The 27,149-nt window shown below is 34.3% G+C and overlaps 15 non-coding genes and 9 pseudogenes across 15 annotated transcripts; all 24 read right to left on the bottom strand.

The window, feature by feature from the left end:
- Window positions 1-20,621: 20,621 nt before the first annotated feature.
- On the bottom strand, window positions 20,622-20,740 carry LOC114780857 (5S ribosomal RNA). The gene has a single exon (XR_003747404.1). It is a non-coding gene; the product is annotated as a 5S ribosomal RNA (ribosomal RNA).
- Window positions 20,741-20,885: 145 nt separating this feature from the next.
- LOC114780845 (5S ribosomal RNA) lies at window positions 20,886-21,004 on the bottom strand. The gene has a single exon (XR_003747401.1). It is a non-coding gene; the product is annotated as a 5S ribosomal RNA (ribosomal RNA).
- A 137-nt stretch (window positions 21,005-21,141) lies between these two features.
- Window positions 21,142-21,261, bottom strand: LOC114780855 (uncharacterized; annotated as a pseudogene).
- Window positions 21,262-21,646: 385 nt separating this feature from the next.
- On the bottom strand, window positions 21,647-21,766 carry LOC114780842 (5S ribosomal RNA). Its single transcript, XR_003747398.1, has one exon. It is a non-coding gene; the product is annotated as a 5S ribosomal RNA (ribosomal RNA).
- Window positions 21,767-21,910: 144 nt separating this feature from the next.
- LOC114780843 (5S ribosomal RNA) lies at window positions 21,911-22,029 on the bottom strand. Its single transcript, XR_003747399.1, has one exon. It is a non-coding gene; the product is annotated as a 5S ribosomal RNA (ribosomal RNA).
- A 143-nt stretch (window positions 22,030-22,172) lies between these two features.
- On the bottom strand, window positions 22,173-22,291 carry LOC114780849 (uncharacterized; annotated as a pseudogene).
- Window positions 22,292-22,435: 144 nt separating this feature from the next.
- On the bottom strand, window positions 22,436-22,555 carry LOC114780844 (5S ribosomal RNA). Its single transcript, XR_003747400.1, has one exon. It is a non-coding gene; the product is annotated as a 5S ribosomal RNA (ribosomal RNA).
- Window positions 22,556-22,700: 145 nt separating this feature from the next.
- Window positions 22,701-22,819, bottom strand: LOC114780846 (5S ribosomal RNA). Its single transcript, XR_003747402.1, has one exon. It is a non-coding gene; the product is annotated as a 5S ribosomal RNA (ribosomal RNA).
- A 144-nt stretch (window positions 22,820-22,963) lies between these two features.
- Window positions 22,964-23,082, bottom strand: LOC114780859 (5S ribosomal RNA). The gene has a single exon (XR_003747406.1). It is a non-coding gene; the product is annotated as a 5S ribosomal RNA (ribosomal RNA).
- Window positions 23,083-23,219: 137 nt separating this feature from the next.
- Window positions 23,220-23,338, bottom strand: LOC114780853 (uncharacterized; annotated as a pseudogene).
- Window positions 23,339-23,476: 138 nt separating this feature from the next.
- Window positions 23,477-23,595, bottom strand: LOC114780854 (uncharacterized; annotated as a pseudogene).
- Window positions 23,596-23,738: 143 nt separating this feature from the next.
- On the bottom strand, window positions 23,739-23,857 carry LOC114780840 (5S ribosomal RNA). Its single transcript, XR_003747396.1, has one exon. It is a non-coding gene; the product is annotated as a 5S ribosomal RNA (ribosomal RNA).
- A 146-nt stretch (window positions 23,858-24,003) lies between these two features.
- Window positions 24,004-24,122, bottom strand: LOC114780837 (5S ribosomal RNA). Its single transcript, XR_003747393.1, has one exon. It is a non-coding gene; the product is annotated as a 5S ribosomal RNA (ribosomal RNA).
- A 144-nt stretch (window positions 24,123-24,266) lies between these two features.
- On the bottom strand, window positions 24,267-24,385 carry LOC114780858 (5S ribosomal RNA). Its single transcript, XR_003747405.1, has one exon. It is a non-coding gene; the product is annotated as a 5S ribosomal RNA (ribosomal RNA).
- A 137-nt stretch (window positions 24,386-24,522) lies between these two features.
- On the bottom strand, window positions 24,523-24,641 carry LOC114780852 (uncharacterized; annotated as a pseudogene).
- A 144-nt stretch (window positions 24,642-24,785) lies between these two features.
- On the bottom strand, window positions 24,786-24,905 carry LOC114780839 (5S ribosomal RNA). The gene has a single exon (XR_003747395.1). It is a non-coding gene; the product is annotated as a 5S ribosomal RNA (ribosomal RNA).
- Window positions 24,906-25,049: 144 nt separating this feature from the next.
- LOC114780848 (uncharacterized) lies at window positions 25,050-25,169 on the bottom strand (annotated as a pseudogene).
- A 140-nt stretch (window positions 25,170-25,309) lies between these two features.
- Window positions 25,310-25,427, bottom strand: LOC114780856 (uncharacterized; annotated as a pseudogene).
- A 144-nt stretch (window positions 25,428-25,571) lies between these two features.
- Window positions 25,572-25,691, bottom strand: LOC114780841 (5S ribosomal RNA). The gene has a single exon (XR_003747397.1). It is a non-coding gene; the product is annotated as a 5S ribosomal RNA (ribosomal RNA).
- Window positions 25,692-25,834: 143 nt separating this feature from the next.
- LOC114780838 (5S ribosomal RNA) lies at window positions 25,835-25,954 on the bottom strand. The gene has a single exon (XR_003747394.1). It is a non-coding gene; the product is annotated as a 5S ribosomal RNA (ribosomal RNA).
- A 137-nt stretch (window positions 25,955-26,091) lies between these two features.
- Window positions 26,092-26,210, bottom strand: LOC114780851 (uncharacterized; annotated as a pseudogene).
- Window positions 26,211-26,354: 144 nt separating this feature from the next.
- LOC114780847 (5S ribosomal RNA) lies at window positions 26,355-26,473 on the bottom strand. Its single transcript, XR_003747403.1, has one exon. It is a non-coding gene; the product is annotated as a 5S ribosomal RNA (ribosomal RNA).
- A 144-nt stretch (window positions 26,474-26,617) lies between these two features.
- LOC114780836 (5S ribosomal RNA) lies at window positions 26,618-26,736 on the bottom strand. The gene has a single exon (XR_003747392.1). It is a non-coding gene; the product is annotated as a 5S ribosomal RNA (ribosomal RNA).
- A 138-nt stretch (window positions 26,737-26,874) lies between these two features.
- Window positions 26,875-26,993, bottom strand: LOC114780850 (uncharacterized; annotated as a pseudogene).
- Window positions 26,994-27,149: the final 156 nt, after the last annotated feature.

Genomic DNA, 27,149 nt, shown 5'->3' with positions numbered 1-27,149 from the left:
TGTTTTTTAAATCAGTTTGTCAGTTATTTCCCTTTTTCACTTCTGACTTTTTTTTTTTTAAATTTGTCATTTTTTTCCACTTATTCACCTAAGTTGGAATTGTAAAATGCTCTAAAATCTACAAAGTCGAAGAAAAACATGTCAGTTTTGTCAGTTTTTCCACTTTTTTTACTTCTGACTTTTGTTGTTTTTAAATCAGTTTTGTCAGTTATTTCCCTTTTTACTTCTGACTTTTTTTTTTTTAACTTTGTCATTTTTTCCACTTATTCACCTAGGTTGGAATTGTAAAATGCTCTAAAATCTACAAAGTCGAAAAAAATAACAAAAGTCCGAAGTAAAAAGGTTAAAAAAATGACAAAAAATGACAAAAGTCAGAAGAGAAAAAGTGAAAAAAAATGACAAAGTAAAAAAAAAACATGTCAGTTTTGCCAGTTTTTCCACTTTTTTGCTTCTGACTTTTGTTGTTTTTTAAATCAGTTTTATCAGTTATTTCCCTTTTTCACTTCTGACTTTTGTTTTTTTTAACTTTGTCATTTTTTCCACTTATTCAACTTAGTTGGAATTGTAAAATGCTCAAAAATCTACAAAGTCGAAAAAAAAAAAAAAAAAGTCCGAAGTAAAAAGGTTAAAAAATGACAAAAAATGACAAAAGTCAGAAGAGAAAAAGTGAGAAATATGACAAAGTCGAAAAAAAACATGTCAGTTTTGTCAGTTTTTCCACTTTTTTTACTTCTAACTTTTGTTGTTTTTAAATCAGTTTTGTCAGTTATTTCCCTTTTTCACTTCTGACTTATTTTTTTTTTAACATTGTCATTTTTTCCACTTATTCAACTAAGTTGGAATTGTTAAATGCTCAAAATCTACAAAGTCGAAAAAAAAACAAAAGTCCGAAGTAAAAAGGAAAAGAAAAAGACAAAAAATGACAAAAGTCAGAAGCGAAAAAGTAAAAAAAATGACAAAGTCGAAAAAAAAACATGTCAGTTTTGTCAGTTTTTCCACTTCTTTTACTTCTGACTTTTGTTGTTTTTAAATCAGTTTTGTCAGTTATTTCCCTTTTTTCCTTCTGATTTTTTTTTTTTTAACTTTGTCATTTTTTCCACTTATTCACCTAAGTTGGAATTGTAAAATGCTCTAAAATCTACAAAGTCGAAAAAAATAACAAAAGTCTTGTCAGTTTTTCCACTTCTTTTACTTCTGACTTTGTTGTTTTTTAAATCAGTTTTGTCAGTTATTTCCCTTTTTTACTTCTGATTTTTTTTTCTTAACTTTGTCATTTTTTCCACTTATTCACCTAAGTTGGAATTGTAAAATGCTCTAAAATCTACAAAGTCGAAAAAAATAACAAAAGTCTGAAGTAAAAAGGTTAAAAAAAAATGACAAAAAAGGACAAAAGTCAGAAGAGAAAAAGTGAAAAAAATGACAAAGTAAAAAAAAAACATGTCAGTTTTGCCAGTTTTTCCACTTTTTTGCTTCTGACTTTTGTTGTTTTTTAAATCAGTTTTATCAGTTATTTCCCTTTTTCACTTCTGACTTTTGTTTTTTTAACTTTGTCATTTTTTCCACTTATTCAACTAAGTTCGAATTGTAAAAAGTTCAAAAATCTACAATGTCGAAAAAAAAAATAATATTTCTGAAGTAAAAAGGTTAAAAAAATGACAAAACATGACAAAAGTCAGAAGAGAAAAAGTGAGAAAAATGACAAAGTAAAAAAAAACATGTCAGTTTTGTCAGTTTTTCCACTTTTTTTACTTCTGACTTTTGTTGTTTTTAAATCAGTTTTGTCAGTTTTTCCACTTTTTTTACTTCTGACTTTTGTTGTTTTTAAATCAGTTTTGTCAGTTATTTCCCTTTTTCACTCCTGACTTTTGTTTTTTTTAACTTTGTCATTTTTTCCACTTATTCAACTAAGTTGGAATTGTAAAATGCTCAAAAATCTACAAAAACGAAAAAAAAACAAAGGTCCGAAGTAAAAAGGAAAAAAAAATGACAAAAAATGACAAAAGTCAGAAGAGAAAAAGTGAAAAAAATGACAAAGTAAAAAAAAAACATGTCAGTTTTGCCAGTTTTTCCACTTTTTTACTTCTGACTTTTGTTGTTTTTTAAATCAGTTTTATCAGTTATTTCCCTTTTTCACTTCTGACTTTTGTTTTTTTTTACTTTGTCATTTTTTCCACTTATTCAACTTAGTTGGAATTGTAAAATGTTTAAAAATCTACAAAGTCGAAAAAAAAAAAAACAAAAGTCCGAAGTAAAAAGGTTAAAAAATGACAAAAAATGTCAAAAGTCAGAAGAGAAAAAGTGAGAAATATGACAAATTCGAAAAAAAAACATGTCAGTTTTGTCAGTTTTTCCACTTTTTTTACTTCTAACTTTTGTTGTTTTTTAAAACAGTTTTGTCAGTTATTTCCCTTTTTCACTTCTGACTTTAGTTTTTTTTTTAACTTTGTCATTTTTTCCACTTATTAACCTAAGTTGGAATTGTAAAATGCTCTAAAATCTACAAAGTCGAAAAAAATAACAAAAGTCCGAAGTAAAAAGGTTAAAAAAATGACAAAAACTGACAAAAGTCAGAAGAGAAAAAGTGAGAAAAATGACAAAGTAAAAAAAAAACATGTCAGTTTTGTCAGTTTTTCCACTTTTTTAACTTTTGTTGTTTTTTAAATCAGTTTTGTCAGTTATTTCCCTTTTTCATTTCTGACTTTTGTTTTTTTTAACTTGTCATTTTTTCCACTTATTCAACTAAGTTGGAATTGTAAAATGCTCAAAAATCTACAAAAAAAAAAAAAAAAAAAAAAAGTCCGAAGTAAAAAGGAAAAAAAAATGACAAAAAATGACAAAAGTCAGAAGAGAAAAAGTGAGAAAAATGACAAAGTCGAAAAAAAACATGTCAGTTTTGTCAGTTTTTCCACGTTTTTACTTCTGATTCTTGTTGTTTTTTAAATCAGTTTTGTCAGTTACCTTTTTCACTTCTGACTTTTTTTTTTATCTTTGTCATTTTTTCCACCTTTTTCACTTCTGACTTTTTTTTTTATCTTTGTCATTTTTTCCACTTATTCAACTAAGTTGGAATTGTAAAATGCTCAAAAATCTACAAGTCGAAAAAAAAAACAAAAGTCCGAAGTAAAAAGGTTAAAAAAATGAAAAAAAATGACAAAAGTCAGAAGAGAAAAAGTGAAAAAAATGACAAAGTCGAAAAAAAACATGTCAGTTTTGTCAGTTTTTCCACTTTTTTTACTTCTGACTTTTGTTGTTTTTTAAATCAGTTTTGTCAGTTATTTCCCTTTTTTACTTCTTTTTTTTTTTTTTTAACTTTGTCATTTTTTCCACTTATTCACCTAAGTTGGAATTGTAAAATGCTCTAAAATCTACAAAGTCGAAAAAAAAACATGTCAGTCTTGTCAGTTTTTCCACTTTTTTTACTTCTGACTTTTGTTGTTTTTTAAATCAGTTTTGTCAGTTATTTCCCTTTTTTACTTCTGACTTTTTTTTTTTTAACTTTGTCATTTTTTTCCACTTATTCACCTAAGTTGGAATTGTAAAATGCTCTAAAATCTACAAAGTCAAAAAAAATAACAAAAGTCCGAAGTAAAAAGGTTAAAAAAAAATGACAAAAAATGACAAAAGTCAGAAGCGAAAAAGTGAAAAAAATGACAAAGTCGAAAATAAACATGTCAGATTTGTCAGTTTTTCCACTTTTTTACTTCTGACTTTTGTTGTTTTTTAAATCAGTTTTGTCAGTTATTTCCTTTTTAACTTCCGACTTTTGTTTTTTTTTAACTTTGTCATTTTTTCCACTTATTCAACTAAGATGGAATTGTAAAAAGCTAAAAAATCTACAAAGTCGAAAAAAAAAAAAATTCTGAAGTAAAAAGTTAAAAAAATGACAAAACATGACAAAAGTCAGAAGAGAAAAAGTGAGAAAAATGACAAAGTAAAAAAAAAACATGTCAGTTTTGTCAGTTTTTCCACTTTTTTTAACTTCTGACTTTTGTTGTTTTTTAAATCAGTTTTGTCAGTTATTTCCCTTTTTCACTTCTGACTTTTGTTTTTTTTTAACATTGTCATTTTTTCCACTTATTCAACTAAGTTGGAATTGTAAAATGCTCAAAAATCTACAAAAGCGAAAAAAAAAACAAGTCCGAAGTAAAAAGGTAAAAAAAAATGACAAAAAATGACAAAAGTCAGAAGAGAAAAAGTGAGAAAAATGACAAAGTCGAAAAAAAAACATGTCACTTTTGTCAGTTTTTCCACGTTTTTTACTTCTGATTCTTGTTGTTTTTTAAATCAGTTTTGTCAGTTATTTCCCTTTTTCACTTCTGACTTTTTTTTTATCTTTGTCATTTTTTCCACTTATTCAACTAAGTTGGAATTGTAAAATGCTCAAAAATCTACAAAGTCGAAAAAAAAACAAAAGTCCGAAGTAAAAAGGTTAAAAAAATAAAAAAAAAATTACAAAAGTCAGAAGAGAAAAAGTAAGAAAAATGACAAAGTCGAAAAAAAAACATGTCAGTTTTGTCAGTTTTTCCACTCTTTTTACTTCTGACTTTTGTTGTTTTTAAATCAGTTTTGTCAGTTTTTCCACTTTTTTTCACTTCTGACTTTTGTTGTTTTTAAATCAGTTTAGTCAGTTATTTCCCTTTTTCACTCCTGACTTTTGTTTTTTTTTAACTTTGTCATTTTTTCCACTTATTCAACTAAGTTGGAATTGTAAAATGCTCAAAAATCTACAAAAACGAAAAAAAAACAAAAGTCCGAAGTAAAAAGGAAAAAAAAATGACAAAAAATGACAAAAGTCAGAAGAGAAAAAGTGAGAAAAATTACCAAGTCGAAAAAAACATGTCAGTTTTGTCAGTTTTTCCACTCTTTTTACTTCTGACTTTTGTTGTTTTTAAATCAGTTTTGTTAGTTTTTCCACTTTTTTTACTTCTGACTTTTGTTGTTTTTAAATCAGTTTTGTCAGTTATTTCCCTTTTTCACTCCTGACTTTTGTTTTTTTTTAACTTTGTCATTTTTTCCACTTATTCAACTAAGTTGGAATTGTAAAATGCTCAAAAATCTACAAAAACGAAAAAAAAACAAAGGTCCGAAGTAAAAAGGAAAAAAAAATGACAAAAAATGACAAAAGTCAGAAGAGAAAAAGTGAAAAAAATGACAAAGTCGAAAAAAAACATGTCAGTTTTGTCAGTTTTTCCACTTTTTTTTACTTCTGACTTTTGTTGTTTTTTAAATCAGTTTTGTCAGTTATTTCCCTTTTTTACTTCTGACTTTTTTTTTTAACTTTGTCATTTTTTCCACTTATTCACCTAAAGTGGAATTGTAAAATGCTCTAAAATCTACAAATTCGAAAAAAAAACATGTCAGTCTTGTCAGTTTTTCCACTTTTTTTACTTCTGATTTTTGTTGTTTTTAAATCAGTTTTGTGAGTTATTTCCCTTTTTTACTTCTGACTTTTTTTTTTTTAACTTTGTCATTTTTTCCACTTATTCACCTAAGTTGGAATTGTAAAATGCTCTAAAATCTACAAAGTCGAAAAAAATAACAAAAGTCCGAAGTAAAAAGGTTAAAAAAATGACAAAAGTCAGAAGAGAAAAAGTGAAAAAAATGACAAAGTAAAAAAAAAAACATGTCAGTTTTGTCAGTTTTTCCACTTTTTTACTTCTGACTTTTGTTGTTTTTTAAATCAGTTTTGTCAGTTATTACCCTTTTTCACTTCTGACTTTTGTTTTTTTTAACTTTGTCATTTTTTCCACTTATTCAACTAAGTTGGAATTGTAAAATGCTCAAAAATCTACAAAAACGAAAAAAAAACAAAAGTCCGAAGTAAAAAGGAAAAAAAAATGACAAAAAATGACAAAAGTCAGAAGAGAAAAAGTAAGAAAAATGACAAAGTCGAAAAAAAACATGTCAATTTGTCAGTTTTTCCACGTTTTTGCTTCTGATTCTTGTTGTTTTTTAAATCAGTTTGGTCCGTTATTTCCCTTTTTCACTTCTGACTTTTTTTTTTATCTTTGTCATTTTTTCCACTTATTTAACTAAGTTGGAATTGTAAAATGCTCAAAAATCTACAAAGTCGAAAAAAAAACAAAAGTCCAAATTAAAAAGGTTAAAAAAATGAAAAAAAATGACAAAAGTCAGAAGAGAAAAAGTGAAAAAAATGACAAAGTCGAAAAAAAAACATGTCAGTTTTGTCAGTTTTTCCACTTTTTTTACTTCTGACTTTTGTTGTTTTTTAAATCAGTTTTGTCAGTTTTTCCACTTTTTTAACTTCTGACTTTTGTTGTTTTTTAAATCAGTTTTGTCAGTTTTTTTCCCTTTTTACTTCGGACTTTTGTTTTTTTTTAACTTTGTCATTTTTTCCACTTATTCAACTAAGTTGGAATTGTAAAATGCTCAAAATCTACAAAAACGAAAAAAAAACAAAGGTACGAAGTAAAAAGGAAAAAAAAATGACAAAAAATGACAAAAGTCAGAAGAGAAAAAGTGAGAAAAATGACAAAGTCGAAAAAAAACATGTCAGTTTTGTCAGTTTTCCACTTTTTTTACTTCTGACTTTTGTTGTTTTTTAAATCAGTTTTGTCAGTTATTTCCCTTTTTTACTTCTGACTTTTTTTTTTTAACTTTGTCATTTTTTCCACTTATTCACCTAAAGTGGAATTGTAAAATGCTCTAAAATCTACAAATTCGAAAAAAAACATGTCAGTCTTGTCAGTTTTTCCACTTTTTTTACTTCTGATTTTGTTGTTTTTAAATCAGTTTTGTCAGTTATTTCCCTTTTTTACTTCTGACTTTTTTTTTTTTAACTTTGTCATTTTTTCCACTTATTCACCTAGGTTGGAATTGTAAAATGCTCTAAAATCTACAAAGTCGAAAAAAATAACAAAAGTCCGAAGTAAAAAGGTTAAAAAAATGACAAAACATGACAAAAGTCAGAAGAGAAAATTGAGAAAAATGACAAAGTAAAAAAAAAAACATGTCAGTTTTGTCAGTTTTTCCACTTTTTTTAACTTCTGACTTTTGTTGTTTTTTAAATCAGTTTTGTCAGTTATTACCCTTTTTCACTTCTGACTTTTGTTTTTTTTAACTTTGTCATTTTTTCCACTTATTCAACTAAGTTGGAATTGTAAAATGCTCAAAAATCTACAAAAACGAAAAAAAAAACAAAAGTCCGAAGTAAAAAGGAAAAAAAAATGACAAAAAATGACAAAAGTCAGAAGAGAAAAAGTAAGAAAAATGACAAAGTCGAAAAAAAAACATGTCAGTTTTGTCAGTTTTTCCTCGTTTTTGCTTCTGATTCTTGTTGTTTTTTAAATCAGTTTTGTCCGTTATTTCCCTTTTTCACTTCTGACTTTTTTTTTTATCTTTGTCATTTTTTCCACTTATTCAACTAAGTTGGAATTGTAAAATGCTCAAAAATCTACAAAATCGAAAAAAAAACAAAAGTCCAAATTAAAAAGGTTAAAAAAATGAAAAAAAATGACAAAAGTCAGAAGAGAAAAAGTAAGAAAAATGACAAAGTCGAAAAAAAACATGTCAGTTTTGTCAGTTTTTCCACTCTTTTTACTTCTGACTTTTGTTGTTTTTAAATCAGTTTTGTCAGTTTTTCCACTTTTTTCACTTCTGACTTTTGTTGTTTTTAAATCAGTTTAGTCAGTTATTTCCCTTTTTCACTCCTGACTTTTGTTTTTTTTTAACTTTGTCATTTTTTCCACTTATTCAACTAAGTTGGAATTGTAAAATGCTCAAAAATCTACAAAAACGAAAAAAAAAACAAAAGTCCGAAGTAAAAAGGAAAAAAAAATGACAAAAAATGACAAAAGTCAGAAGAGAAAAAGTGAGAAAAATGACCAAGTCGAAAAAAACATGTCAGTTTTGTCAGTTTTTCCACTCTTTTACTTCTGACTTTTGTTGTTTTTAAATCAGTTTTGTTAGTTTTTCCACTTTTTTACTTCTGACTTTTGTTGTTTTTAATCAGTTTTGTCAGTTATTTCCCTTTTTCACTCCTGACTTTTGTTTTTTTTAACTTTGTCATTTTTTCCACTTATTCAACTAAGTTGGAATTGTAAAATGCTCAAAAATCTACAAAAACGAAAAAAAAACAAAGGTCCGAAGTAAAAAGGAAAAAAAAATGACAAAAAATGACAAAAGTCAGAAGAGAAAAAGTGAGAAAAATGACAAAGTCGAAAAAAAACATGTCAGTTTTGTCAGTTTTTCCACTTTTTTTACTTCTGACTTTTGTTGTTTTTTAAATCAGTTTTGTCAGTTATTTCCCTTTTTTACTTCTGACTTTTTTTTTTTTAACTTTGTCATTTTTTCCACTTATTCACCTAAGTTGGAATTGTAAAATGCTCTAAAATCTACAAATTCGAAAAAAAACATGTCAGTCTTGTCAGTTTTTTCCACTTTTTTTACTTCTGACTTTTGTTTTTTTTAAATCAGTTTTGTCAGTTATTTCCCTTTTTTACTTCTGACTTTTTTTTTTTTAACTTTGTCATTTTTTCCACTTATTCACCTAGGTTGGAATTGTAAAATGCTCTAAAATCTACAAAGTCGAAAAAAATAACAAAAGTCCGAAGTAAAAAGGTTAAAAAAATGACAAAAAATGACAAAAGTCAGAAGAGAAAAAGTGAGAAAAATGACAAAGTCGAAAAAAAAACATGTCAGTTTGTCAGTTTTTCCACTTTTTTAACTTCTGACTTTTGTTGTTTTTTAAATCAGTTTTGTCAGTTATTACCCTTTTTCACTTCTGACTTTTGTTTTTTTTTAACTTTGTCATTTTTTCCACTTATTCAACTAAGTTGGAATTGTAAAATGCTCAAAAATCTACAAAAACGAAAAAAAAACAAAAGTCCGAAGTAAAAAGGAAAAAAAATGACAAAAAATGACAAAAGTCAGAAGAGAAAAAGTAAGAAAAATGACAAAGTCGAAAAAAAAACATGTCAGTTTTGTCAGTTTTTCCACGTTTTTGCTTCTGATTCTTGTTGTTTTTTAAATCAGTTTTGTCCGTTATTTCCCTTTTTCACTTCTGACTTTTTTTTTTTATCTTTGTCATTTTTTCCACTTATTTAACTAAGTTGGAATTGTAAAATGCTCAAAAATCTACAAAGTCGAAAAAAAAACAAAAGTCCAAATTAAAAAGGTTAAAAAAATGAAAAAAAATGACAAAAGTCAGAAGAGAAAAAGTAAGAAAAATGACAAAGTCGAAAAAAAAACATGTCAGTTTTGTCAGTTTTTCCACTCTTTTTACTTCTGACTTTTGTTGTTTTTAAATCAGTTTTGTCAGTTTTTCCACTTTTTTAACTTCTGACTTTTGTTGTTTTTTAAATCAGTTTTGTCAGTTTTTTCCCTTTTTCACTTCTGAATTTTGTTTTTTTTTAACTTTGTCATTTTTTCCACTTATTCAACTAAGTTGGAATTGTAAAATGCTCAAAAATCTACAAAAACGAAAAAAAAACAAAGGTACGAAGTAAAAAGGAAAAAAAAATGACAAAAAATGACAAAAGTCAGAAGAGAAAAAGTGAGAAAAATGACAAAGTCGAAAAAAAACATGTCAGTTTTGTCAGTTTTTCCACTTTTTTTACTTCTGACTTTTGTTGTTTTTAAATCAGTTTTGTCAGTTATTTCCCTTTTTTACTTCTGACTTTTTTTTTTTAACTTTGTCATTTTTTCCACTTATTCACCTAAAGTGGAATTGTAAAATGCTCTAAAATCTACAAATTCGAAAAAAAACATGTCAGTCTTGTCAGTTTTTCCACTTTTTTTACTTCTGATTTTTGTTGTTTTTAAATCAGTTTTGTCAGTTATTTCCCTTTTTTACTTCTGACTTTTTTTTTTTTAACTTTGTCATTTTTTCCACTTATTCACCTAAGTTGGAATTGTAAAATGCTCTAAAATCTACAAAGTCGAAAAAAATAACAAAAGTCCGAAGTAAAAAGGTTAAAAAAATGACAAAACATGACAAAAGTCAGAAGAGAAAATTGAGAAAAATGACAAAGTAAAAAAAAAAAACATGTCAGTTTTGTCAGTTTTTCCACTTTTTTTAACTTCTGACTTTTGTTGTTTTTTAAATCAGTTTTGTCAGTTATTACCCTTTTTCACTTCTGACTTTTGTTTTTTTTTAACTTTGTCATTTTTTCCACTTATTCAACTAAGTTGGAATTGTAAAATGCTCAAAAATCTACAAAAACGAAAAAAAAACAAAAGTCCGAAGTAAAAAGGAAAAAAAAATGACAAAAAATGACAAAAGTCAGAAGAGAAAAAGTAAGAAAAATGACAAAGTCGAAAAAAAAACATGTCAGTTTTGTCAGTTTTTCCTCGTTTTTGCTTCTGATTCTTGTTGTTTTTTAAATCAGTTTTGTCCGTTATTTCCCTTTTTCACTTCTGACTTTTTTTTTTATCTTTGTCATTTTTTCCACTTATTCAACTAAGTTGGAATTGTAAAATGCTCAAAAATCTACAAAGTCGAAAAAAAAAACAAAAGTCCAAATTAAAAAGGTTAAAAAAATGAAAAAAAATGACAAAAGTCAGAAGAGAAAAAGTAAGAAAAATGACAGTCGAAAAAAAACATGTCAGTTTTGTCAGTTTTTCCACTCTTTTTACTTCTGACTTTTGTTGTTTTTAAATCAGTTTTGTCAGTTTTTCCACTTTTTTAACTTCTGACTTTTGTTGTTTTTTAAATCAGTTTTGTCAGTTTTTTCCCTTTTTCACTTCTGACTTTTGTTTTTTTTTAACTTTGTCATTTTTTCCACTTATTCACCTAAGTAGGAATTGTAAAATGCTCAAAATCTACAAAGTCGAAAAAAAAACTAAATTCTAAACTAAAAAGTTTAAAAAAATGACAAAAAATGACAAAAGTCAGAAGAGAAAAAGTGAGAAATATGACAAAGTCGAAAAAAAACATGTCAGTTTTGTCAGTTTTTCCACTTTTTTTACTTCTGACTTTTGTTGTTTTTTGAATCAGTTTTGTCAGTTATTTCCTTTTTTCACTTCTGACTTTTTTTTTTATCTTTGTCATTTTTTAGGAATTGTAGGAATTGTAAAATGCTCAAAAATCTACAAAGTCGAAAAAAAAAAAAAATTCCGAAGTAAAAAGGTTAAAAAAATGAAAAAAAATGACAAAAGTCAAAAGAGAAAAAGTGGGAAAAATGACAAAGTAAAAAAAAAAACATGTCAGTTTTGTCAGTTTTTCCACTTTTTTTACTTCTGACTTTTGTTGTTTTTAAATCAGTTTTGTCCGTTTTTCAACTTTTTTTACTTCTGACTTTTGTTGTTTTTAAATCAGTTTTGTCAGTTATTTCCCTTTTTCACTTCTGACATTTGTTTTTTTTTAACTTTGTCATTTTTTCCACTTATTCAACTAGTTGGAATTGTAAAATGCTCAAAAATCTACAAAGTTAAAAAAAAAACAAAAGTCCGAAGAAAAAAGGAAAAAAAAAAGACAAAAAATGACAAAGGTCAGAAGCGAAAAAGTGAAAAAAATTACAAAGTCGAAAAAAAACATGTCAGTTTTGTCAGTTTTTCCACGTTTTTACTTCTGACTCTTGTTGTTTTTTAAATCAGTTTTGTCAGTTATTTCCCTTTTTCACTTCTGACTTTTGTTTTTTTTTGTCATTTTTTAACCTTTTTACTTTTTACTTTTTACTTTTTCCGACTTTGTAGATTTTTGAGCATTTTACAATTCCAACATAGGTGAAGAAGTGGAAAAAATGACAAAGTAAAAAAAAAACAAAAGTCAAAAGTGAAAAAGGGAAATAACTGACAAAACTGATTTAAAAAACAACAAAATCAAAAGTAAGAAAAATAGAAAAACTGACAAAACTGACATGTTTTTTTTCGACTTTGTCATTTGTTTCACTTTTTCGCTTCTAACTTTTGTTATTTTTTGTCATTTTTTTAACTTTTTTACTTTTGACTTTTTTTTTCTCGACTTTGTAGATTTTTGAGCATTTAACAATTCCAACTTAGGTGAATAAGTGGAAAAAATGACAAAGTTAAAAAAAAAAGAGTCAGAAGTAAAAAAGTGGAAAAACTGACAAAACTAAAATGTCTTTTTTTTCGAATTTGTCATTTTTTTAACTTTTTCTCTTCTGTTTTTTTTTCATATTTTTTGTCTTTTTTTTAACCCTTTCACTTCTGAATATTGTTTTTTTTTGGACTGTAAATTTTGGAGCATTTCAGAATTTCAACTCATGTGAATAAGTGGAATAAATGACAAAGTTAAAAAAAAAAGTCAGAAGGAAAAAAAAAAAGAAAATAACTGACAAAATTGATTTAAAAAACAACAACAGTCAGAAGTAACAAAGTGGAAAAAGTGACAAAAATAACATGTTTTTTTTCCGACTTTGTCATTTTATCCACTTTTTCGCTTCTGTCTTTTGTTTTTTTTGTCATTTTTTTTAACCTTTTCACTTCTGATTTTTTTTTTTTCTTGGACCTTTAAATTTTTGAGCATTTTACAATTTTAACTTATGTGAAAAAGTATAAAAAATGAAAAAGTAAAAAAAAAAAAAAAATAGTCAGATGTAACAAAGGGAAATAACTGACAAAACTGATTTAAAAAACAACAAAAGTCAGAAGTAATAAAGTGGAAAAACTGACAAAACATGCATGTTTTTTTTTGGACTTTGTCATTTTTTTTTCACTTTTTCGCTTCTGACTTTTGTTATTTTTTGTCATTTTTTAACCTTCTTACTTCTGAATTATGTTTTTTTTTTGCGACTTTGTAGATTTTTTTTAACATTTTACGATTCCAATTTGATGAATAAGTGGAAAAAATGAAAAAGTCAAAAGTGAAAAAGGGAAATAACTGACAAAACTGATTTAAAAAACAACAAAAGTCAGAAGTAGAAAAGTGGAAAAACTGCAAAAACTAAAATGTTTTTTTTCGAATTTGTCATTTTTTATCACTTTCTCGCTTCTGTCTTTTGTTTTTTATGTCATTTTTTTAACCTTTTCATTTCTGACTTTTTTTTTTCTTGGACTTTGTAAATTTTTGAGCATTTTACAATTTTAACTTATGTGAATAAGTATAAAAAAAGTTAAAAAAAAAAACAAAAGTCAGAAGTAAAAAAGGGAGATTTCATTAACTGACAAAACTGATTTAAAAAACAAAAAAAGTCAGAAGTAAAAAAGTGGAAAACCTGACAAAACTGATATGTTTTTTTTTAAGTTTCTAATTTTTTTCACATTTTCGCTTCTAACTTTTGTTATTTTTTGTCTTTTTTTTTTTAACCTTTTCACTTCTGACCTTTTCACATTTTTTTTCACTTTTTTACTTTTGACTTGTGTAATTTTTTGTCATTTTTTTTAACTGACAAAACTGATTTAAAAAACAATAAAAGTCAGAAGTAAAAAAGTGGAAAAACTGACAAAACTGACATCTTTTTTTTTGGACTTTGTCATTTTTTTTCACTTTTTCACTTCTGACGTGTCATTTTTTTTTTTTCACTTGTGACTAATGTTTTTTTTTACTTTGTAATTTTTTGAGCACTTTACAATTTCAACTTCGGTGAATAAGTGGGAAAAACTGACAAAACTGATTTAAAAAACAACAAAAGTCAGAAGTAAAAGGTGGAAAAACTGACATGTTTTTTTTTTGGACTAATGTTTGTCTTGTATTTTAGACATGTGAAACTCAAGAAAGGCAAAGGAGATTTCATTAATTTTTTCTTTATATATTCTTTTTTTACCGAAATATCCTACTGTGTCTTCCTTTTACCTTCAGAGATGGAGGGACCAGGCGAGCAGTACTGGAGGCTCGGAGTATACCAGGTGCAGTGCGAGGTGTAATAAGGGTATTATAAATCATTATAAATCTGCTTGCAGCAGAATCCCAGAATCTCTGTATTTAATCAGCTCAAGGTAATGTTGAGACGTGAGAGAAAGTCCAGATGCACACAAATAGCTTGTGAAGCATAAGATTGACAGAGTGCTTGGTCTGAATTGTGCTGACTGTCTGGTTCCAGTTCTGGATTTTACATGGTAAGTTGGAGAGTAACAGTGCCACGTCTGGGTGCAGCAGGAGCCCCAGCTGGCAGCACTCAGCCTGACAGCAGGGCTCTAACCATGCACAGGTGCTGCTGGGTAGGCATCCGTGGTTGGAGCCCCGTTAGAAGCAACCGACACTGATGCATCGATGTGGATCATGAATTTTTATTTCAGTTCCTGGCAACCGCCACACGCCTGTTGGTTTGTTTTTCTTGGCTTCCTTTGTTTTGTCCCTCGTGCCTTTTTCTTTTGTGCGTATTAATGAATCCCATTTGCCCAGATGTCCCGTCTCTGCGCTTCCTTCCCCCGTCAGCCTGTGGTCGTGACAAACAGAGGTAAAATGTACAATGAGACATTCAAACAAATCCTGTTCAATTTTCTGATATGTATTGTATTTCTTTTCATAAATTATTTGTTGTTCCGGCAGCTCAGGTGGCACTTTATTTTAAAAAGTCTATATTCGCCAGATCAAGTAAAGCATACATGTGCATGTTTTTGGTGTTATGTTTTGGTGTTTAATTATGATTATATTCATGCATTTTCTAAAGATTCTGTTTTTGAATAAAGGGTTGGAAATGAATGCTTTTATTTATTCATAATTTAAAAAAATAATCGACAGATTAATTGATTATTAAAATGATTGTTAGTAACAGCCATGCTTCTTTATTATCGGAAGATACATCGAACATTAAGACTAACTGTGCTGTAAAACAAGTATTTGCTTTATTAGATATTTCTCCAGATTTAGTGATGATTATCACCATTTCACAGGGTGAAGAGCAGGAATCCGCTGAAGATGCAGTGATTACTCTCATCGTTGTAAAGTCGCTGGTTTCCAGGAAGACGCAGGTTAACCCAGTCTCCCGCCTCCAGCTGCAGAGTCACGCCGCCGACCAGGTAGGAGACGTGGTGGTCCATGTCGTACTCCCCCAGCAACATGATCCTCTGCTGGTTCCTGTACAGCGCTGTGTACATGGTGCGCGATGAGAGGATGTCCGCCACGGTGAACCTGAAGAAGTAAACGCCCTTCACTGGAGCGGTGAAGAACCCTGCAGAACCATACAGAAAAATTCACTACAGTCAGATCTACTACCATGATGCACCTGTCAGGTTAAACAGGAGACTATCAGTCCCTGTTCATCACCGGACCGAACCACAAACCCTGGTGGACACCAGGGACTCCGCCTTCCAGTCCAAAGACAAAGAGGCTCAATTCTACAGGCCGAGCCAACCAGTCACGGGCCAGTAAGGAGCAAAACGAGCTGATGCAGAGAAGATGAACATGGCTGCCCGCTCCTCACCAACGGTGATGGTTTAAGCCTTTAAACCTGAGCCACACCGTGTGTGGTGTTTCACAAGGACAGTCACTTCACTTTCACAAAGTGCGTTAAGAGGCTGGCACTGAGGTGTTTAAAGAATGGGACTCCCACTGACACCATGACTATGAGAAGATGCTGAGCACCTGTATTACTGCTGTAGACGTTTCCAACATTGGTGATGATGTTCCTGAAGACCAAGTTCAGTTCGGAAGGTCCTGCTTGTACATACTCAGTATTAAATGTCAAAGCTGCTGAAAAGGCCACTTTGCCTCCTGTAAAGTGGAACAGAACCAAAAAAACATCACTGCTGATATTCAACTTTACAAAAAGACAAAAACATAATCATCTGATATGTAAGTAATTCTATTGATTTACATAAAATGATGACTAGAAAGTAACTTATATCCCAAATAAAAGGCACATCATATTTAAGGATATGACCCAATACTCATCATGTACAAATAAACCGATCTTTCATCACGATTACAATATGTATTCAGTATATAGCAATAATAATGTCATTTACCTGCATTCATGTTCAGTTTCTCCACTTTTGTCTCCACTGATGTTAGTCTGGTCTTCAGTCCTCCAATCTCTTCATTCAGAGCAGAAAATATTAAAAACACAGTCAGTTCCTACGTGAGCTTTACTAGAATTAGTGGACTTCTCCGTCTTCTTTTTGCATTTCTGCTTATTCTACAACACAAATTCATAAATATCTGAACAGAATGAAGACCCCCACTACGCTGGTACGTAAACTTGGTTAATGAGTTCATCACATGATACCTGAGTTCTTCTGCTGCAGATCTTCTACTTGGTTCTTGACAGCTTTCAGCTCTGCTGCTTGTTCTGATGTAGGTGGAACACAAAAAATGAGCCAAATCTTCACCAAGAAAATATGATTAGGGATCATTTCAATCCAGCACCTGCATTCTGATGAGTCAGGTTCTCCACGTTCTGCTCATTGTCATCCATTTGGATCTTTAGAGCCGTCGGCTCTGCCACAAGTGCTGCAATAATGAAGGAATAATTCAGTACTTTATGGTAGATTATGGTATGGCTTATTTCTATAGGAGATTAAAGAGTTTTTATGACAGGATGGTCGCATATAACAGTTAATTTATATGGCTGTATATGGCAGTTTATGGCGGTATATTAATGTACATGACTGTATGTATGGATGTATAACAATGTATATTGATGAGATGTCGCTGATTGTTCCCATGCTCAGAATTACTGTAAAAAGCTTGGATGTGAACGTTGGACTGTCTGTTCTGCATTACCTGCATTTTCCATCTTCAGATTCTCCAGGTCTTTTTGTACGTCTGACAGGACAGCATCTTGCGCTTATATACAAAATAATACAGATGTCTGTTATTCTAAATGATATCTACTCATACACTCTATTACATGTACAGAATTGAATTAATGTACTGTTATTATAACCTAAACTAATCATAACCAATGAATAATAATTCACTGTTTATGTTATTTATACAGTAATTACATGGAATTAATACTATGTGTGATTAAATAATACTATTTGTGTAGTATATTTTACAATATAATATTTGTCAAATGTCATTTATGCACCTGCATTCTCCTTCTTCATGTTCTCCACTTCATCCTTCATGGTCTTTATCTCCGCATCTTGAGCTAAATAATGTAATAATGTAAATGTAAATGAGCTAAATACCAACATTAAAGTCTGTGAATGATGTTCATACTGTTCTCAGTGTTGTTGAATTAATATTGCACATTTAGAAGATGTGATTACCAGCGTTTTCTCTCTCCAGAACTTTGAAATCCAGCCTCAGATCCAGCACCATGTCTTCAGGGTCCTTTAGGTTGGTCTTCACGTTCTCCAACTGGACTTCCTGAGCCAGCATCGTGTCCCGCAGGTAGTGGACCATGTTCCTCAGGTACTGCAGCTCAGCGTTGATGTCCTGCACAGGAATTTCTTTTTTTGTATTCAGAGGGTTGCTCTGGTTGTTTAGAGAAAGAGCTCTAAATGTGGAGAACAGCAGGAACAGCAAGGAGATGATGACCCTCATCTTCAACACAATCAGGTCAGCTTTCAACTCATCTAGACTCTTCTCCGTCTTGGCCCCTCGGTTGTGGAATGAACTTCCCCTTTAGGTCAGAACAGCTCAGTCACTGAGCACCTTCAAACGGCAGCTCAAGACCTTCCTCTTTAGAGAAGATTTAGATGAACTTGTGACCTTCTTCTTGTCTTCTGTACAGAATCTACAACAGAGTGAATAAAAAGATTGTATTCATAGTTGGGGGTCCTAGTGAACCAGAACTGACCACTTCATCCATGGTAACATGGAAGCAAGTTGTTAAGGACGTCTGGCAAACGCCTTCAATGTAAAATAAGCCGAACTTATTCATTATTTACATTTAAGGCATTTGGCAGACGGCCGTATCCAGAGCCACTTACAACGTGCTTCCAAGTTCGGCTGTCATCATCTCAAGTTCCTTTTTCATTTGCTGGAGCGTCTCCTCGTGGAGACTGTCTTTGCTCTCCAGCTGATGACGGAACTTTGTCTCTGTCTCCAGGAGAAGCCTCTCTGCCTCTTTCCTGCTTTCTCTTTTTGCTTCAAGCTCTTTTTCAGCTTTCTCTCTCCTGCTCTGCTCATCTGTCATTTGACTTCTCAGCGTTTCCTGCTCCTTCTTCTCGTTCTGCAGCATCTCTTCATAAAGAGCCTGCATGCTCCCCAGCTGCGTATGGAGCTGTGTCTCCATCTCCATCTGCTTTCCAGTTTCTCTCACGTTACAGAAACGCCTTTCTGCTTCTTCTCTGTTGTGTCTCTCCACGTTCAGCTGTGCTTCAAGCTCCTCACATTGCAGCCGTTCCAGATCTTGTTCTTCTCTCAGTCTTTCTTTTACTTCATTCTCAGCCTCCTGGATGGCAATTTGCCTCAGCTCTTCACGCCAAGCCAGGCTGTTCTGTGTCGTGTCACGAATAGCCATCTCCAGATTATTATTAGAGGCCATGAACATCTCCTCCACTTCTTTACGATGACCGGGATCCCTTTCCAGGAATGTCTCCGTCACCGCCTCGAGTGTGCCGAGCTGTTCCCCGAACACCTCAACCTGACCCATCTGAGCTGATTTCAGATCGGTCATTTTGGGCTCAACGGAAACGTCCTTCTTGAAGAAGCGACGCTTGGTCCACCTAACAAACTTCTTCCACGCCTTCCAAGCCTTCATTTCTCTACCTCTATACTGAACTCTCGTAAATCTGAAATGATTAAGCTCTTCACGGCTCACCTCTTAAATAGAGCGAAGCTGATGATGTCACTTTTTTTTCAGCCAATCAGATGGAGGAACAAGATCTTAAGAACATTGTGATTGGCTGGTTTCACTCAGCTGATTACGCTACAGAACAAGAGCTCAGAAACATTGTGATTGGCTGAAAAAAACTATATCAGCCAATCACATTAATTCTGGGCTCTTGTTCTTGCTGAAAAAAAGTGCCTCTCTGGACAGTGAATCAGGAGGAAACCCACACCGAGACAGAAGAACATGTAAACTCCACACACACAAGGTGCTGTCAACGCTATTTGTCCCAAATCAAATTACTGCCACTTTCACTTTTTAATCATTATTATTGGTGTGTTTTACACTTGGCTAACACGCTCGCGTCTGAACCGGAAGAGCACAAAGTTCCAGGTTCAAACCCCACTTACTACCATCGTGTCCCTGAGCGGGACGCTTAACCCTGACTGTGTCCCCAGGGCATACCTGTCAAGTATCCCGTTTTGGCCCGTTCTTTCCCGCCGTCCTCCCGTATTAGTGTTTTCCCGTAAATCTCCCGTATTTTAATCTGCGTTATTTAAAAAAAATAATCTGAGTTGTGTCGCTAATGTCGCGATAAGTGCCGCCTGCAGTAGCTACTACAGGTACTGAAGGTGGCAGTTCTCGCGAGATTAGCGCCTGAGGACAGATGACGAGATGAGTGACGACGCGGGAAAAAAGAAGAAGAAACAGACAGATGATGGACGCCAGGACAGAGAAGGGAAGGCGCTCCTGGGTGCACCACGTCCCGCACATCCTGACTCAGGTCCGTCCTTCGTATTTAACCGTCACCTCGGACCTTCTAGAACCCGCCGCTGATACTGCGGTTCGTCCAAGGCCGCTGCGTGTGGGTGAACCCGGCGGAGAAACCGGCGGCGGAACCTGATGAAGATGAAGAGGAGGAGGACGAGCCGGAACGGGAGGAAGGACCCGCCCTCTTCACCCCGCTGTCTGAAGACGCAGGTGAGCGTGCGAGATGCCGCCGGTCCGCCTCCTCCTCCGTAACCACGGTAACGCGCCACGTTTCTGCGTTTGGTGTAGAAATCGACCGGCTGCCACCGTGGAGCTCCCGGCTGTCCTCCGCCCTCGTCCCCCGCTTCGCCGCAGGCCGGGGGCGTCGCCCGTCATCACCGCGTCCCGGTCTCCCCGCAGGAAGTTCGAGAACGTTTACATCGGCTGGGGCGTGAAGAGCGACGCGGCCTTCTCGCCCGCGCTGCCCCCCGACCCCCAGCGCGACTTCCCCGGCGGGCCGGAGGTGACCGAGGAGGCGGACCCCACGCCGCAGGAGGACGAGGACGAAGACTGACGTTCACATGAAAACTTTTATTAGCGACCGAAACACAAGATTGACGTTCATGCCGAAGTTTAGTTAACGCACGGTAAATAAATGGTGAAGACACACGAGACACATGACACTGTAACACATTTCTGTAGTTTTCACAGCATTATTACTGTATAATGAACAAATCCGTACTGTAGAACCTGTATACAGCATGTTGCTGTAGATTTGCAAAGCATCATGGTTTAAATTCCTGGGCGGCTGTTGTTTTACAGTAAAACCCTATTGCTGTATATCATAATACAATAATTTTGAGCGGGAATTTTCATATTTCTCATCTTTCAGTTATTCGGAACACAGAAATCATATTTCTAGGATATATTTCATGAAGCCAGAGGACGACCCAGCGTTTTTAATTTTACATCCTCAATATTAAGAAATGAAGTGCTGATGGCCAGCTTCGCATTATTTTCATGAAAGAAGATCCTCGTCCTAACCCTAGGTCTCCCATCCAAGTTCTAACCAGGGCCAAGCCTTCTTAGCTTCCGAGATCAGATGAGACCGAGCGTTCTTGGGCTGGTATGGCCATAAGCAATCTCTGCTTGAAAATCTTGGACTTTAAACAACCTAGGCTTGAAAACATATCACAGAGTGAAAATACCTCTTAACTTACTTTAGAAAAAAACTAACAAAGCGATGAAAAAAAAAATCATTTTAAAAAGTTTTTCAACAGTTAAAGCTTACAGCACCTGGCATTCCCAGGAGGTCTCCCATCCAAGTACTAACCAGGCCCAAGCCTTCTTAGCTTCCGAGATCAGATGAGACCGGGCGTTCTTGGGCTGGTACGGCCGTAAGCAATCTCTGCTTGAAAATCTTGGACTTTAAACAACCTAGGCTTGAAAACATATCACAGAGTGAAAATACCTCTTAACTTACTTTAGAAAAAAACTAACAAAGCGATGCAAAAAAAACTTCATTTTAAAAAGTTTTTCAACAGTTAAAGTTAACAGCACCTGGCATTCCCAGGAGGTCTCCCATCCAAGTACTAACCAGGCCCAAGCCTTCTTAGCTTCCGAGCTCAGACGAGACCGGGCGTTCTTGGGCTGGTATGGCCGTAAGCAATCTCTGCTTGAAAATCTTGGACTTTAAACAACCTAGGCTTGAAAACATATCACAGAGTGAAAATACCTCTTAACTTACTTTAGAAAAAAACTAACAAAGCGATGAAAAAAAAATTAATTTCAAAAAGTTTTTCAACAGTTAAAGCACCTGGCATTCCCAGGTGGTCTCCCATCCAAGTACTAATCCAGGCCCAAGCCTTCTTAGCTTCCGAGATCAGACGAGACCGGGCGTTCTTGGGCTGGTATGGCCGTAAGCAATCTCTGCTTGAAAATCTTGGACTTTAAACAACCTAGGCTTGAAAACAAATCACAGAGTGAAAATACCTCTTAACTTACTTTAGAAAAAAACTAACAAAGCGATGCAAAAAAAAATTCATTTTAAAAAGTTTTTCAACAGTTAAAGCACCTGGTATTCCCAGGAGGTCTCCCAAGCCTTCTTAGCCCAAGCCTTCTTAGCTTCCGAGATCAGACGAGACCGGGCGTTCTTGGGCTGGTATGGCCGTAAGCAATCTCTGCTTGGACTTTAAACAATCTAGGCTTGAAAACATATCACAGAGTGAAAATACCTCTTAACTTACTTTAGAAAAAAACTAACAAAGCGATGCAAAAATCTTCATTTTAAAAAGTTTTTCAACAGTTAAAGCTTACAGCACCTGGCATTCCCAGGAGGTCTCCCATCCAAGTACTAACCAGGCCCAAGCCTTCTTAGCTTCCGAGATCAGACGAGACCAGGGCGTTCTTGGGCTGGTATGGCCGTAAGCAATCTCTGCTTGAAAATCTTGGACTTTAAACAACCTAGGCTTGAAAACATATCACAGAGTGAAAATACCTCTTAACTTACTTTAGAAAAAACTAACAAAGCGATGCAAAAAAAAATTAATTTTAAAAAGTTTTTCAACAGTTAAAGCTTACAGCACCTGGCACTCCCAGGAGGTCTCCCATCCAAGTACTAACCAGGCCCAAGCCTTCTTAGCTTCCGAGATCAGACAAGACCGGGCGTTCTTGGGCTGGTATGGCCATAAGCAATCTCTGCTTGAAAATCTTGGACTTTAAACAACCTAGGCTTGAAAACATATCACAGAGTGAAAATACCTCTTAACTTACTTTAGAAAAAAACTAACAATTGCGATGCAAAAAAACTTCATTTTAAAAGGTTTTTCAACAGTTAAAGCACAGCACCTGGCATTCCCAGGAGGTCTCCCATCCAAGTACTAACCAGGCCCAAGCCTTCTTAGCTTCCGAGATCAGACGAGACCGGGCGTTCTTGGGCTGGTATGGCCGTAAGCAATCTCTGCTTGAAAATCTTGGACTTTAAACAACCTAGGCTTGAAAACATATCACAGAGTGAAAATACCTCTTAACTTACTTTAGAAAAAAACTAACAAAGCGATGCAAAAAAACTTCATTTTAAAAAGTTTTTCAACAGTTAAAGCTTACAGCACCTGGCACTCCCAGGAGGTCTCCCATCCAAGTACTAATCCAGGCCCAAGCCTTCTTAGCTTCCGAGATCAGACGAGACCGGGCGTTCTTGGGCTGGTATGGCCGTAAGCAATCTCTGCTTGAAAATCTTGGACTTTAAACAACCTAGGCTTGAAAACATATCACAGAGTGAAAATACCTCTTAACTTACTTTAGAAAAAAACTAACAAAGCGATGCAAAAAAAACTTCATTTTAAAAAGTTTTTAAACAGTTAAAGCTTACAGCACCTCGTATTCCCAGGAGGTCTCCCATCCAAGTACTAACAAGGACCAAGCCTTCTTAGCTTCCGAGATCAGACGAGACCGGGCGTTCTTGGGCTGGTATAGCCGTAAGCTTACTCTGCTTGAAAATCTTGGACTTTAAACAACCTAGGCTTGAAAACATATCACAGAGTGAAAATACCTCTTAACTTACTTCAGAAAAAAACTAACAAAGCGATGCAAAAAAACGTCATTTTAAAAAGTTTTTCAACAGTTAAAGCTTACAGCACCTGGCATTCCCAGGAGGTCTCCCATCCAAGTACTAACCAGGCCCAAGCCTTCTTAGCTTCCAAGATCAGACGAGACCGGGCGTTCTTGGGCTGGTATGGCCGTAAGCAATCTCTGCTTGAAAATCTTGGACTTTAAACAACCTAGGCTTGAAAACATATCACAGAGTGAAAATACCTCTTAACTTTCTTTAGAAAAAACTAACAAAGCGATGCAAAAAAACTTCATTTTAAAATGGTTTTTCAACAGTTAAAGCACCTGGCATTCCCAGGAGGTCTCCCATCCAAGTACTAACCAGGCCCAAGCCTTCTTAGCTTCCGAGATCAGACGAGACCGGGCGTTCTTGGGCTGGTATGGCCGTAAGCAATCTCTGCTTGAAAATCTTGGACTTTAAACAACCAAGGCTTGAAAACATATCACAGAGTGAAAATACCTCTTAAATTACTTTAGAAAAAAACTAACAAAGCGATGAAAAAAAAACTTCATTTTAAAAAGTTTTTCAACAGTTAAAGCACCTGGCATTCCCAGGAGGTCTCCCATCCAAGTACTAACCAGGCCCAAGCCTTCTTAGCTTCCGAGATCAGATGAGACCGGGCGTTCTTGGGCTGGTACGGCCGTAAGCAATCTCTGCTTGAAATCTTGGACTTTAAACAACCTAGGCTTGAAAACATATATCAGAGTGAAAATACCTCTTAACTTACTTTAGAAAAAAACTAACAAAGCGATGCAAAAAAACTTCATTTTAAAAAGTTTTTCAACAGTTAAAGTTAACAGCACCTGGCATTCCCAGGAGGTCTCCCATCCAAGTACTAACCAGGCCCAAGCCTTCTTAGCTTCCGAGATCAGACGAGACCGGGCGTTCTTGGGCTGGTATGGCCGTAAGCAATCTCTGCTTGAAAATCTTGGACTTTAAACAACCTAGGGCTTGAAAACATATCACAGAGTGAAAATACCTCTTAACTTACCTTTAGAAAAAAACTAACAAAGCGATGCAAAAAAACTTCATTTTAAAAAGTTTTTCAACAGTTAAAGATTACAGCACCTGGCATTCCCAGGAGGTCTCCCATCCAAGTACTAACCAGGCCCAAGCCTTTTTAGCTTCCGAGATCAGACGAGACCGGGCGTTCTTGGGCTGGTATGGCCGTAAGCAATCTCTGCTTGAAAATCTTGGACTTTAAACAACATAGGCTTGAAAACATATCACAGAGTGAAAATACCTCTTAACTTACTTTAGAAAAAACTAACAAAGCGATGCAAAAAAATCTTCATTTTAAAAAGTTTTTCAACAGTTAAAGCTTACAGCACCTGGCATTCCCAGCAGGTCTCCCATCCAAGTACTAACCAGGCCCAAGCCTTCTTAGCTTCCGAGATCAGACGAGACCGGGCGTTCTTGGGCTGGTATGGCCGTAAGCAATCTCTGCTTGAAAATCTTGGACTTTAAACAACCAAGGCTTGAAAACATATCACAGAGTGAAAATACCTCTTAACTTACTTTAGAAAAAAACTAACAAAGCGATGAAAAAAAACTTCATTTTAAAAAGTTTTTCAACAGTTAAAGCACCTGGCATTCCCAGGAGGTCTCCCATCCAAGTACTAACCAGGCCCAAGCCTTCTTAGCTTCCGAGATCAGACGAGACCGGGCGTTCTTGGGCTGGTATGGCCGTAAGCAATCTCTGCTTGAAAATCTTGGACTTTAAACAACCTAGGCTTGAAAACATATCACAGAGTGAAAATACCTCTTAACTTACTTTAGAAAAAAACTAACAAAGCGATGCAAAAAAACTTCATTTTAAAAAGTTTTTCAACAGTTAAAGCTTACAGCACCTGGCATTCCCAGGAGGTCTCCCATCCAAGTACTAACCAGGCCCAAGCCTTCTTAGCTTCCGAGATCAGACTGAGACCGGGCGTTCTTGGGCTGGTATGGCCGTAAGCAATCTCTGCTTGAAAATCTTGGACTTTAAACAACCTAGGCTTGAAAACATATCACAGAGTGAAAATACCTCTTAACTTACTTTAGAAAAAAACTAACAAAGCGATGCAAAAAAACTTCATTTTAAAAAGTTTTTCAACAGTTAAAGCTTACAGCACCTGGCACTTCCCAGGAGGTCTCCCATCCAAGTACTAACCAGGCCCAAGCCTTCTTAGCTTCCGAGATCAGACGAGACCGGGCGTTCTTGGGCTGGTATGGCCGTAAAGCAATCTCTGCTTGAAAATCTTGGACTTTAAACAACCTAGGCTTGAAAACATATCACAGAGTGAAAATACCTCTTAACTTACTTTAGAAAAAAACTAACAAAGCGATGCAAAAAAACTTCATTTTAAAAAGGTTTTTCAACAGGTAAAGCACCTGGCATTCCCAGGAGGTCTCCCATCCAAGTACTAACCAGGCCCAAGCCTTCTTAGCTTCAGAGATCAGACGAGACCGGGCGTTCTTGGGCTGGTATGGCCGTAAGCAATCTCTGCTTGAAAATCTTGGACTTTAAACAACCTAGGCTTGAAAACATATCACAGAGTGAAAATACCTCTTAACTTACTTTAGAAAAAAACTAACAAAGCGATGCAAAAAATCTTCATTTTAAAAAGTTTTTCAACAGTTAAAGCTTACAGCACCTGGCATTCCCAGGAGGTCTCCCATCCAAGTACTAACCAGGCCCAAGCCTTCTTAGCTTCCGAGATCAGACGAGACCAGGGCGTTCTTGGGCTGGTATGGCCGTAAGCAATCTCTGCTTGAAAATCTTGGACTTTAAACAACCTAGGCTTGAAAACATATCACAGAGTGAAAATACCTCTTAACTTACTTTAGAAAAAAACTAACAAAGCGATGCAAAAAACTTCATTTTAAAAAGTTTTTCAACAGTTAAAGCTTACAGCACCTGGCACTTCCCAGGAGGTCTCCCATCCAAGTACTAACCAGGCCCAAGCCTTCTTAGCTTCCGAGATCAGACGAGACCGGGCGTTCTTGGGCTGGTATGGCCGTAAGCAATCTCTGCTTGAAAATCTTGGACTTTAAACAACCTAGGCTTGAAAACATATCACAGAGTGAAAATACCTCTTAACTTACTTTAGAAAAAAACTAACAATGCGATGCAAAAAAACTTCATTTTAAAAGGTTTTTCAACAGTTAAAGCACCTGGCATTCCCAGGAGGTCTCCCATCCAAGTACTAACCAGGCCCAAGCCTTCTTAGCTTCCGAGATCAGACGAGACCGGGCGTTCTTGGGCTGGTATGGCCGTAAGCAATCTCTGCTTGAAAATCTTGGACTTTAAACAACCTAGGCTTGAAAACATATCACAGAGTGAAAATACCTCTTAACTTACTTTAGAAAAAAACTAACAAAGCGATGCAAAAAAACTTCATTTTAAAAAGTTTTTCAACAGTTAAAGCTTACAGCACCTGGCATTCCCAGGAGGTCTCCCATCCAAGTACTAACCAGGCCCAAGCCTTCTTAGCTTCCGAGATCAGACGAGACCGGGCGTTCTTGGGCTGGTATGGCCGTAAGCTAATCTCTGCTTGAAAATCTTGGACTTTAAACAACCTAGGCTTGAAAACATATCACAGAGTGAAAATACCTCTTAACTTACTTCAGAAAAAAACTAACAAAGCGATGCAAAAAAACTTCATTTAAAAAGTTTTTCAACAGTTAAAGCTTACAGCACCTGGCATTCCCAGGAGGTCTCCCATCCAAGTACTAACCAGGCCCAAGCCTTCTTAGCTTCCGAGATCAGACGAGACCGGGCGTTCTTGGGCTGGTATGGCCGTAAGCAATCTCTGCTTGAAAATCTTGGACTTTAAACAACCTAGGCTTGAAAACATATCACAGAGTGAAAATACCTCTTAACATTACTTTAGAAAAAAACTAACAAAGCGATGCAAAAAAACTTCATTTTAAAAGGTTTTTCAACAGTTAAAGCACCTGGCATTCCCAGGAGGTCTCCCATCCAAGTACTAACCAGGCCCAAGCCTTCTTAGCTTCCGAGATCAGACGAGACCGGGCGTTCTTGGGCTGGTATGGCCGTAAGCAATCTCTGATTGAAAATCTTGAACTTTAAACAACCTAGGCTTGAAAACATATCACAGAGTGAAAATACCTCTTTACTTACTTTAGAAAAAAAATAACAAAGCGATGCTAAAAAACTTCATTTTAAAAAGTTTTTCAACAGTTAAAGCATACAGCAC

This window comes from Denticeps clupeoides, unplaced genomic scaffold, assembly GCF_900700375.1.
Source record: "Denticeps clupeoides unplaced genomic scaffold, fDenClu1.1, whole genome shotgun sequence".
Classification (NCBI taxonomy): Eukaryota; Metazoa; Chordata; class Actinopteri; order Clupeiformes; family Denticipitidae; genus Denticeps; species Denticeps clupeoides.
This window is presented reverse-complemented; position numbering and strand designations above follow the sequence as displayed.